Source organism: Peromyscus californicus, unplaced genomic scaffold (assembly GCF_007827085.1).
Source record: "Peromyscus californicus insignis strain IS unplaced genomic scaffold, ASM782708v3 Scaffold_4__1_contigs__length_199733344, whole genome shotgun sequence".
Lineage (NCBI taxonomy): Eukaryota > Metazoa > Chordata > Mammalia > Rodentia > Cricetidae > Peromyscus > Peromyscus californicus.
In genome coordinates, this window is record NW_026294562.1 from 7,791,346 (window position 1) to 7,800,128 (window position 8,783).

Genomic DNA, 8,783 nt, shown 5'->3' on the forward strand with positions numbered 1-8,783 from the left:
TTATCCCAGCACTGGGGAAGCAGACATAGGCAAGGCATGGAGCTACTGGTCTGCCAGAATAGTTGAGCTGGTGAGCTCCACATCTTAGTGAGAGACCCTATCTCAAAATACTAGGTAGAGAGTGAGAGGGAAAAACACCTGACGTGAACCTCAACTCTGCACAGGAATGCACACTCACAGGCATAAGTCACATATAATATTTTTAATAAAAGCAGATGAAAATTATTCACTAAACTTTTTAAGTACTATACACAGCATTGTGGAAATATTGGTACTGTAGTTACCAAACTTACCCTGGTTTAAAAAAGAAAAGAAAAAAAACTTGAGACAGAGCCTCCTCGTACAGCCCAGTTGGCTTTGAATTTACTATCACTATTGACCCCAAAGATAGCAATGAACCTTCAGTCCTCCTACCTTCACCTTCCAAGTGCTGGGCACTATAGGCACAGTCCACATCACCTGGCTTAGCAAAAAACCGTAAAGCTGTTCTGAAAATAGGGACTCTATTTTTAAAAAGTAATTTTATTTCTCAAGCTTCAAAATAACTTTTATACTTCATGCATAAAACATCTACCATTCAATTTATGGCAAACTTTCATGGATCATCCTATCTGATTATGTTTAGGTCTTTAGTGCTCAAAACACAATCTGCTAGTCTTAAAGAGTCTTTGCACTATCATATACTTTGTTCTTAACCCATGTTCTGCATGTACTACAATAAGCTATTATATAACAAGAAGATGAAAACTTCAAAATACTGCAGCACTACAAGCCATTTAGTATGCCAATTTCCCACCATTGCTTGGTGGGTGTTCTGAATCGAGGCCATATTTCTAGTATTAAGAATTCCAGAACACTACTTCCAAAGCACAAAAATAAACGTCTTCAAGATTAAATCATAAAATTTACTATTTTAAGCTTCCCAGTATATAAGGATCTCACTTCTATGAATTCAGAACTATGATTAACACATGGAGATAAGCCAGTTTTTGTTTTAACAACAAAAAACTTTTCTTCTACATACCCATATATAGTCACAGAATTCAAGATATCTTAATATTAAGATATAAATGCAAATGTTTAAACTAGAAATAAAGGTTCTGAGTTAAATGTCCAACCCTCTATCCCAAATATATACAAACTAAAGCTTCACAATTAAATACACTTGCCTCCATGTCATCCAATCCCTTATACAACACTAAATTCCAGTAAAGAAATAACTAATCTTGAACCTACATTTCCCAATTCAGATGATTGAAAGATGACAAGAGAAATAAAGCTTACTTCCCGTAAACAATAAAAACTATAACATTTTGGTCATTTTGTCATATCACTGTAGCAGGCTACATTTTCAAACAACATAATCAAGAAAAACATGCTACAAAATGTCACATATTGCACAGCTAACCCAAAAAAAACTAGAGGTTACATACAAAATTCCACATTAGAAAAATTTAAGGTAGTAATGGGTTACTATATTATTCCAATACTTTCACAGATAATTCTTTGTTTCCATTGACTTTGTCCACTAAATACTCATTGAGATCTGTTATACTTCACCTCATTGGGCAAAATTTTCCAGTAACAAAAGCTTAACACTAAAAGCTCTAAATCTTATCATTCAGATTGGAGATCTTTCTGAAAGACATATTTTTTTAATCTTTAACAATTATACCAGTTGACTTCTTTATGATACTAGATTATCCCTGGATTATTCTACTTATAAGACAAATGACATCTGGAAAGGTTCCACATGCTTACAAATTAAGGTGCTATAAATACCGTTGGTTACATCTACATAAAATACTATCTTTTTAAAAAAAAATGTCTTCCATTTGCCCTTTCTGTTTGTTTTGAGACAGGGTCTCTAGAGCACACATTGGTCTGGAACTCAGAACAATCAATTGTTGAGATTACAGTCACCACACCCAGCTCTCAACTCTTCAAATAGTTTCCCGGGCTCTTACTGTTAACTCTCTTACAGCCTATAAGAGTAATTTCAGCCTTTTTACCATTTTGTAATTATTTTAATTGCATATTTTAAGAGTTTAAAAAAAAAGGTCTAAATTAAGATCTGAGGGGTTTTATAAGGATTTGAAAAAAATGTGTATTTGAGAACAAGAATGTGTTCCTATCTCTTTGTCCTTTTTAATAGCCTATTCAGTTTGTCTGGGGCTCCATATTATTAATAACTTTAAAAGTAATTTTCTACTAAGACTCTACAAGGTCAAAACACCATGTTAATACATTAAAGAAACAATAAAGACAAGCAGCCAATGTTCAATGTAAATTTCATGTTTCAGCAAAAAGACATTAAGCAAATCATTACAAAATGATGGATGTTACAAAAGAGAAAATATAGATTCTTTAAAACTAGAGTTCAAAAGTCTCTCAAATGACATGATATCAAACTGAGGCCTGATGTTCAGTCCGAAAAGATATATATATGGGTAGTACCAAAGCAGACAGTATCAGAAATTGTTAGTTTCCTAATAACTTTGAGATACATGGGATGTTATAAACATTTTAAGGTAACTGTGAAATATGAAAATCAAAAACAAAGAATATCTCAAATTTCTGTCTCACTATACCCTTCAAGAAATATTAAATAATACTGGATAAAAAATTATTTAACGTCTAAATGTGGTATCACAGGCCCATAATCCCAGCACTTGGGATTGGAGAAGATGGCTGACTCCAGGGCAGCCTATGGTACCTAAGAAGATCCTTTCTCAAACAACAACAGAAAGTTACTCTGTCCTCAAGCACAAACAATGAAAGCACACAAAGCTTTCTGTCAAGGTCTAACTGCTGACCACAGAGTCAGAATCACGTAAAGAATGAGCACTGACAACTAAGTATAAAAGTAAGTGTTTATTATACTCAGAAGGAATATGTTTATATAATAAAATTAACTGTGTTCTAAATAAATATCATTCTTTATGTATCGCCTAAAAGAATACTTAAATATAAATTTGAAATACAACATCAATAAGCCCCACAAATATCACAAACTAAGCTCATCATCCTCTTTGTATTTCATTAAAATATTAATCAAAAATTCACTTAGGTCAAAGTTTTAAGCAATAATCTCAATACTCCTTAACATTAATACAGATCTATAATTCAAGGCCCAAACTGAATTAGGTACACAAGAAATAACCACTAAAAATATAAATTATAATGAAAATCTACAGTAGGGCTTAGAATACTGGATGGCATACCAGAGAGTGGTTCAGTGGGTTAAAGCAGGTGGCCACAGAACCTGAGTTACACCCAGGGACCCACATGGTGAAAGGCAGGACCAACTCTAGCAAGTAGTCCTCTGACCTTCATACGTTCACTGTAACATTCATTTGTCTGTACACATATACACTTCAAATAAAATTTTAAAGATTTTCAGAAAACATTACTGGAATCCAAATAGCTAGTCCTCATAATTTTCAAAATGGACCTAATGTCTAACTCTTGTCTGTTTTCTCTACCCTTCAACTACCACACACAGAGCACATCCTCCAGTGAGCTCTGCCAGTTATACAAACAGTCTCAGTCTTAACTCAGCTGAGTTTGTCACGATACAGCAGTTACAGCACTTGTCACACTGTGTAAGTGAGACTTGTCCAATTCATTAAACAAACTATTTAATGGAAGTGGCAAACAAGGGGTATTACCTCTGCATTCTCAGCACCTGAGACAAGTATGACATACGCAAATTGTAACTATTAAGAACTACCTAGCGTAAGAGAAAAGTAAAAACACTGCACTACTAAGAAAGGCTTGAAGGCAAAGCAGACAATATAAGAACTACAAAACAAGAAAACCTGAAATATTAACTGATAAAATTAATTTCAAATTCTAAAAATTACCTGTATCAGGACAAGCCATTTACTCATTATCTCTAGGATATTGGGGAAAAATCAAAAGAACAAGGCATGGCGGCACTCCCCATACAACCCCAGCACTCGGGACCCTGAAGCAGGAGGCTTGAGCTGCAGAGCAGTCTGGTGTTGAAGGGTTTGAGGCTAGCCTGGGCTATGTAAGTAAGACTGTGTCTCATAAAGGTGGGAGTGGGGAGAGGAAGGAAAAATTAAAGATCTCTTTGGCATGTGTGAGCACTGGTGTACATATGTGTGAACATACAAGTCAGCATAAGGTGTCTTCCTCTTTTTCCTCTTTCATTCTCACACTTTTTTTTAAGGTTCTCTTAGCACATCTAGAGCTCACCACTTCACTATACGGGGGCAAGCCACCAGGACCCGGCAGTCACAGCCTCCCCTAGTGCAGGGGTGACACAAGTTCATGCTGGGGATCCAAGCTCAGGTCTGCACACTTGCACAGCAAGTATTATACCCACTGAGCCATCTCCCCAGCCCCCAAAGAAAAGGTTTATCAGCTATAAAAGCATATAATTAAAATGGTAGGACTCCTAAATAGAATAAATAACATACTGAACCACTATAAACTCATAAAGATATCACAAAAACAATTCATAAAAATCTCTCAGGTATATTTAATGGGCTGATTTCATACTTTTTAAAAATCGCCTTTAATGGTGTAGATACAAGCAGTATGTTCATTCTTCCCTACAAAAGAATCCTTGTACAGAATGCACTACCTCTTGTTATCACTTCTGATCTTCCTAAGTTGTAATGAGGTAGTATGAAATCCATTTGGCTTTCTTTCAATCCTGACAGTGAAAACTACATATTTACTCAAGAAACACATGTTACCATCTCAAAAGCTTAAAAGTGCTTTATAATTATAATATTCTTTTTATGTGCTCCAACTGTTTCACTGAACTAACAATGCTTTGCTAAAAAGCTGAGGACAAGGAGAATACATCAAATAAAAACTATTTTACCTTAAACAGGTACCTATTTTAAAACACAATTTTTTTTTTCAGATTTAACAAATGTTTTCTCCTACCTGTACTGATTAACAAGCACATTTCAGATACTCTGCAACATGCCAAGTTCAAGCACATTACAAGTACCTTGTAATTTATGAAACTTCAAATTGTAAAAGTCAAGATAAGACAAGTAGATAAGAATATTGGAAGTTTACTTCATTAAAAGAAAATATTTCTAAAAAGATCTACCAGGCACAGCTTTGATTTGGTGTAGCATGCATATGAAGACTAAGTAGTTGCCGGGTGGTGGTGGCACACACCTTTAATCCCAGTACTCGGGAGGCAGAGCCAGGCGGATCTCTGTGAGTTCAAGGCCAGCCTGGTCTACAAAGCGAGTTCCAGGAAAGGCACAAAGCTACACAGAGAAAGAAATCCTGTCTCGAAAAAAAACAAAACAAAAACAAAAAAAAAAAGACTAAGTAGTTAAAAAATGTAAAATTAGCAGATAGTTCATTAGCCATAAATTATAAAATGTATAATACAAAATACATAATTCATGAAATATGGTATAAGTCTAACAAGAAATAAATTATCTACCAACCTTATTTACATGACTCATTTCAAGTATTACTTTACATATCATTCTATGGCTAAATTACAAAGCCAATGTCAATTCATTTACAAAAAAACATTTACCCATTCACTAAGAGTCTAATAAACATAAACACTGACACTTCCTAATATAATATCTAAACTCTCTCCCTTAATAATTTAGATAGTTTTGTAAACAAGAAGTCTTACACCAAGTCTAAGCTACAGACCTCAGAACTCACTGAGGTAACCTATTTGCTTGATTGCCTTTTCGGTTTGAATTAGGTTTTAGTTAAAGATTTTTATGCCTCTTCATACATGAAAGACACATGAAGGGCAGAGCAACTGAAGCTCAGAGACATTCTTTCATTTCATCTTCACCCCCTAAATATTCATACCCTTACATTTACACATCTGAGGTCTAGTTTTTGTTTTGTTCTAAAATGCCACCACTTTTTATATGTGGATTACCTTTTAAAAAACACTAGCCTTTCAGAAATATTATAATACATAAGAAATATTGATAATTCAGCATATTTTAAAAACAAGTATGACTGAAATTTGGCTACTTGCACAAAACATCCCAATTTTATTCACAATTGAAATGGGTAATCAAAGACAAAAAATATACCTCCAGGGCTGGAGAGATGGCTCAGCAGTTAAGCACACTGGCTGCTCAACCAGAGGACCCAGGTTTGATTCCCAGCACTCACATGGCCACTCACAACCTTCTCTAACTCCAGTTCCAGGGGATCTAAGTCCTCTGGCCTCTGCCAAGTATGCATGTGCTACAGACACATGCAAGCAAAGCTCATACATATAAAACAAATACATTTATATCTCAGCAACTGTTCAGAAGCCATCATGAGATTGTTTCATATAGAACACTTCTAGTTTATACCTGGGACAGGGAGAGCCATTACATCCTGTCCCAAGTCACATAAGGTACAGCTATTTATTTATTATTTATTTTTTACTTATTTATTATAGGGCTAAGAAAATCAAACACAGGGCAAATACTTTACCACTGAGCTACATCCTCGGCCCAATGTGATAATATTTTAAAAGAATTTCTGCAAGCATATCAAAAATAATAATGTTTGTGTTCCTACTTAAACATAAAGTGCTTCAAATGTATGACTGGTTTGTCGTTCACATGATGATTTAGTATATGTACTTGCTACAATTACCAAAAACAGCTCTGATCTACTTTCTGATTATGACATCTTAAAAAAAAAAACTAAAAAGTAATCCGGATTCAAAATATTAATACATCTCTTTAAACTACTTTTCAATCCATACTAACTTCTGAATAATAAGAGAAAAACAATGACATATCATAAAACAAATGCCAACAGAGACAAATATGGTTTCTTCAGAACTGAACAAGCATCTTGGGGAAAATGTACTCTTAAAGTGAGGCCAAGACCATAACTCCAAACTGAGATTTCAAGAGTGTGATTTCATGTTAGCTTTCTGTTATGTTTAATCCTTTGAAAGGTACAAACCTTAGACAAAACCCTTCTTTTGTCTATTTTACTTTGCAAATGCACACTCAAACTAACATAAAAATACTTTGTCTTAAAAAGTTTAAAAGACTTTACACTTAAATACTTTTTAAGCATTCAGCCAAAGCTCCATGTGTGGAAAATGATTAAATATTAATTATTTATCTAAAATCTTTAACTCATATGAAAAATTTTTTGATAAATTAAAATATATTTGTAATTTATTTTGTAGACTTACAAATCTCTAAATTTCTTCAAATACACAGCAAAAAACAGTTAGAAAGGCCCTGCCAAGGAGGGGTGACAGTGAGGACTAGGAGCGCACTAATAAATCTGGGTCTTAAGTCTTCGTCAGTGCTAACGACTAAAACACAAAAACACTTGGTTGCACAAGTATACCCTAGGATTCTGAAACACAGCAACCCAAAGTTTTTGATTCGGCAATCCCTCTGAGAGGATGCTGGAACTTCTGACATCTATGAAGAGTGTAGAAGATTATACAGGTTTAAGCTTAGAGACTAATCATCATGCTGGAGACCAGTGTAGCACACAATCCACATCTGCAACCTAATTTTTACTTCAGCATTCCTACAATCCTCAAGAATATTATGGTCTAGGTCGCAAAATAGTTTCCCCTTTTACACAAACCAACAGAAAGAAAATCTAATCTGCAAGTGTAAAGGTGAGATGAGATGGAAAACACAGCCCCAAAGCATCTTCTTTCCAATTCCCGAATAGACAAGCATTCCACCTGTTTGTAAACCCCTACTTGCACAGTTAACCCAAACCCTCTGAAAGGGAACGGGGAAAGAGAGGGAAGGGGGGAGAGAAAGGGGGAGAGGCGGGCGAACGACTGCTTTGGAGTCCTTAGTCTCCTACCTAGGCATGGGGGAGGGGATGGTACAAAACAATGGATACCGAGGGGCTGGGGGAAAATCGTTTTGCCCTGCAGCCTCCGGCGTTCCGAGCTGGGGGCGGGGAGTTACACTACTTTTCCTCCAGCCCTCAAAGGCAGCACGGAGATTGCCATCAGGCATGTTGAACAGGGCGGTCTCGGCGGCCGCAACTCCTTTCACCCGGCAACACACCCAAAGCCAATTCACCACTCGGCACGCAGGGTCTGTGGGAAGGAGACCGCCCAGCGCCCAGGGCTTCGGGGAGGAGGCGCAGAGACCCCACCCCGCCGCCCCGCCGCCGCGCCCGGCCGGCGCCAGCCCGCCCCAGCCGTCCCCACGACCCCCGCCGGCCAAAGCTCCCGCCGGGTGGCGCCCAGAGCCCAGAGCAGCTCCAGCGCGACTGACCGCCCGCCCCGGGCCCGCGCCCGAGCTCCGGGGCTGTCCCGGCCGCCCTCTCCGCAGTAGGCCCGGCCCGGCGCGGTCAGGGGCGGCCGGCTGCTCTCGGCGCCCCGCGCGCTGGCCCCGTGCGAGCAGCGGCTCCCAGGACCCGGGGCCCCGGGCCGGAGCACCCCGGAAAGCGGCCGCGGCGCCTCCCAGGGCCCCGACCCCTCAGGCCGCGCCCGGCCCCGGAGGCTCGCGCCTGTCAGGACGTGTGGGGCCTCCCCCTCCCGACGGCCCGCCCGACTGCCCGACAGGCAGGAGGGCGGCAGGACGGACCCAAAGGCGCCCTCCGCCTCTCCCGCCCCAGGCTGGAGCCCGGACTCCACCATCCCCGCTCACCTCCTTCCTCCTCCTCCTCCTAGTCCTCCGCTCCCAGAGCGACGCTCCCCTGCCACCGCCCCCCCGCCCCTCCCCCACTCGCCCCGCCCCTCCACACACTCGGGCTCCAATCGCCCCGCCCCGGCCCTCCCGAGCAAGCCCGGCATTCGCTAGGGAGAG

At 39.3% G+C, this 8,783-nt stretch overlaps 1 protein-coding gene across 3 annotated transcripts in view; it reads right to left on the reverse strand.

The window, feature by feature from the left end:
• Shoc2 (SHOC2 leucine rich repeat scaffold protein) overlaps positions 1–8,783 on the reverse strand; it is an 88,524-nt gene that overhangs the window by 79,190 nt on the left and 551 nt on the right. The window contains exon 1 of one of the 3 annotated variants that reach the window (XM_052712484.1): positions 8,625–8,686. The exons of the other annotated variants lie outside the window; for them this stretch is intronic. The gene's annotated coding sequence lies outside the window, so the exon portion shown is untranslated. Of the gene's footprint in view, positions 1–8,624; positions 8,687–8,783 lie in introns of those variants that run through there. 3 annotated transcript variants of the gene reach the window in all.